Below are 3,816 nucleotides of genomic sequence, written 5' to 3'. Positions count from 1 at the left end.
CCCAATCCCCACCAGCAGCAGCATTCTCCACGTAGATATTCACCTTCCTCCTGTTTGCTATTCATTGGCAGCACATAGAGCTGTGCCTTTTGACTTCTAAGTTTTGATGGGTTTATTTTTTAAAGCTCTGTTTTGTGAAACACAGAATCTGGAGTGAAAAGGATTCATCACAGTCATCATTATTGCACATTTATCTACAGTGAACTATCTTTCTCATCTATTATGCTTTAAATGATCTAAAGCCTCCTATCTGCTGTGTTCCTCCTCATTACCTGCTGTTCCTGTCTCATCCATTTCTTACCAGCACTGTCTTTGTTCTCCTTCTTTCAGTCTATGAGCCACATATCAATGCTGCTCGCCAGGATCAAGAGGATCACAACGAGGAGCCACACAAATAATTTTCCAAGTGTGATGAGGATCACAAAAAGGGATTTTACGCCGCACATTTGGGTACTGTTGTTATTCAAACTGAAGTAATCACCCTGGCTGCCCCCTTACCTTCCAAGTTTTTCTCCAAAAACACTCAGAAAACAACACTGCTAGACTATAAATAATGACAGACACTTGACTTTCATCTATCCCCACCATCATCTTTCACTTCCATATTTACTGCTACACACACTTGGCTTTGTGACTCTTTTTTAATTCACATGTTGCACAGCAGACATGCATTAGGCTGATAGATAACAATTATATTAAAAATTATCTCCCCCCCAGTTTTCAGCTGCTTTCATAGACATTAATTAACCATGTCACGTAAGCTTCCTTGGACTTAACAAGAAAGGAAAAAAGCACAATATACAAGGAGTCATTTCAACAAAACGTTAGAAATATGAGGAAAGAACTGGAGCATCTCCCATACAAGAAGAGGTTGAGGGAGCTGAGATTGGTCAGCCTGGAGAAGAGGGAAGCAGGCTCTTGTCAGTGGTGTTCAGTGACAGGACAAGACAGAAGGGACACAAATTAAAAGACATGAAATTCCACCTAAAATCATGAACCAGCTTTTTACTGTGAGTGGTCAAGCAGTGGAGCAGGTTGCCTAGAGATGCTGTGGAATCTCCCTCCTCAGAGACACTGAAGGCAAAAAATAAAAAGATCTGTCTGACAACATGTAGTAACCAACAAGATCAAACCCAGTTTTATTGCCTGTGAAGAAAGAGCAACGCCACTTGCAAAGAAGTGTGCGGGGAAGAAGGACAAATAATCCTCACCCATCGGAAACTCCACAATAATTTATCCCCTTACTTTAGTTTTATATTTTACCTCTCCGCCTGTGGGATCATTTCAAGGATGAAGCAACTTGGCAGAGCTAAACCAGTGATTTTACTGTGTATTTTTTCACTCTCTGCATCAATGTGTTGTCTGGAGAAGGCTGAGCGAAATGCCTGCAAATTAGATTGAGGCGGACAGGAGAAGCAATGTAGCATTTTATAGCCTGTAATTAATGAGTCACTCAGCTTGTAGACAAACATTTTGAATACTGATTGCAGCAGCCATCATTCCTCCACCCATCATTTGCACCAGCAACAGTGTGACAGCAGCAGGAGCTCTGCAGTCCCCCAAAGCCCCAGCTCAGAACCTTGCTGAGTCAACTCACAGCTGCTGGAGAGAGAAAAGAGTTAAAGGGCTCAGCAGGAAGGGATATTGAGGGTCCACCTTAGGAATATTAATAGTTTAAATAGGACATCAAGACTATTCCAAACGATTACAGTAACCCACATCAGAGCTGTTCTCTGTCCTTTGTTGCCAGATCTGAGGGACCTGATTCAACACGAAACAAATATTTTGTCTGCTGGCAAACAGTGCTCAGATCCATACAGAGTCATTTTCAGCTTTATCTTTTTCCCTATAATCAATTCTTAATTTACACACAGAACCTGACACAGGAAGGGAGTCTGATGTGGTTCCCAAGCAGCCTTGGTCTGAAGCAGGAGGCTGGCACTTGTTTATAATGCTTTAATACCAAGGAGCTGCTTTCCTCCAGGGTAACACTTCACTGCTCGCCCTCCTTCCTCCCTGCCACCCTGCAGGAAATCTCTGCTCCTAGGAACAAATGCCAAGCATTTGGTTGTCACCCGGGGGTGTGCTGCACTAATCACCTAATGACAAATTATGCCATTAATGTGTAATGGTTTGCACTCCCATACAGAAGTTCCATTGTCTCCACAAAGCTCTCCAGGGCCATTTCCCTGCAAGGTGAGAAACCTCAGGAGTTTTACAGAAAGCTCAGCACAAATGTTCTTTAGCACCTGTTTGAAAGACATCTTATTTGACTGTTTTTTTTTTTTTTTTTAATGCCAGGTGTTGTGAGAAAGCCATGGGCTTGTTTTACAGAACATCCCTTCTCAAAGTCCCCATCACAGCCCTCTGATGCATGCAAGGGTGCGAACATTTCTCGTGGCAATTAAAAATGATGTCTCACTTGTCTGGCTGGCCACTTACCTGAATTACCCACTTCATTAGGTGGAATTACTGCTGATCTGCTCAGGCATGTCACCCACTGAGGGCTCAGCACGAAATGCTGATGTCTGGGTGAAATGTGACCAAAACTTATTACAGCTTAAGGTGTAGCTGTCCTGTTGTTTCTCCACTTTTAATTAAAAATTGACTTTTCCAGTGATTTTACATTAGTAACGGATGAGGAGGAAATTACTTCCCATACCTAGAAGACCTAAAACTGCAGCAGGACAGAGAAATGGGCTTGCACTAATCCTGTGCACGGCCTGTTAACAGCCCTCCCTATCACGATAGTGAACAAGGTGGCAGCATCAGCCATGGGGAGGCAGGAAGTGAGGGCTCAATTAAATGAACAAAAGCCTAAGCAATGAGATTTCTAGACAGGTGCTGGTATATTTGAAACCCAAAGGGATACACGTGAAAAACTAACAATAGCATGTTACCCCACTTTTAATCACAAATCTCATGACACTGTGTGTCTTTCTTTGAGGTCTATTATCAGCAAATCTCACTTTTTTTTTTTTTAATTAGGTTTTTAAACCTCACTGTGGAGTAAAGGGTAAAAATTCAAATTAGCCACTTGGTATGAGGTAGCTTTTGGGGGAAAAGCAAAAACAAGCCACATCCCATGTACTGATTTTTCAGCTAGTCCTGCAGTTTGGGAAAGGCTGAGGTTGGCAGCACCATACTGACACTGAGGCAATCTCTTTGGTTTCCTTTATTACTCTTCTGGCAGAGGCAAGCAGACCAGGGTTAGATCTTGCACTGACCTATTGAATAGACATTCTCACACTTTGTGCCCAGAAGCAACACTCCTCTTGGACAGGAAGAATTGGCGGCCCAAAATTCCTCCTAAACTGGGAAAAATGTTCTAGTTTGTACTGCTGCTTCCCTCACCTGCCTTTAGTGGAACAGAATTCAGGTGCCCACATTTATTGCAGGAATATCACATCACACACTGCACAACCTGGCTATGGAAACCTCGTGTCAACACATTATCCCCTCTTCCACAGGGTTGTGCAGCAGGGGGAATAGAGAGAGAAAGAAAGAAAGAGTCCAGTACCCAAGCTTCCAAAGGATCAGCTGTCTCTACCCTGCTAGAAATAGGCCAAATGCTGCAGATTAAAAAAAAGAAAAAGAAAAAGAGAAAACAGGCAGGTGAGACATCATTGCCTTGAGTGGGCAGCTTGTTTGGATGCTCTTCAAAACCTGTTGTTCATGCAGCAACAGTAAAAAAAGAACATACCAAAATAAATCTATCCACTGTCTTATGGGCACCAAATAAACGAAGAATCTGGTTCCAAAATCCATGAGATCAGTTTTAAATAATTGAGAGGAATTATCTCAGAGCTCCTATGT

The sequence above is a fragment of the Vidua macroura genome, chromosome 3, assembly GCF_024509145.1.
Source record: "Vidua macroura isolate BioBank_ID:100142 chromosome 3, ASM2450914v1, whole genome shotgun sequence".
In the NCBI taxonomy this organism is placed as follows: Eukaryota; Metazoa; Chordata; class Aves; order Passeriformes; family Viduidae; genus Vidua; species Vidua macroura.
This window is presented reverse-complemented; position numbering follows the sequence as displayed.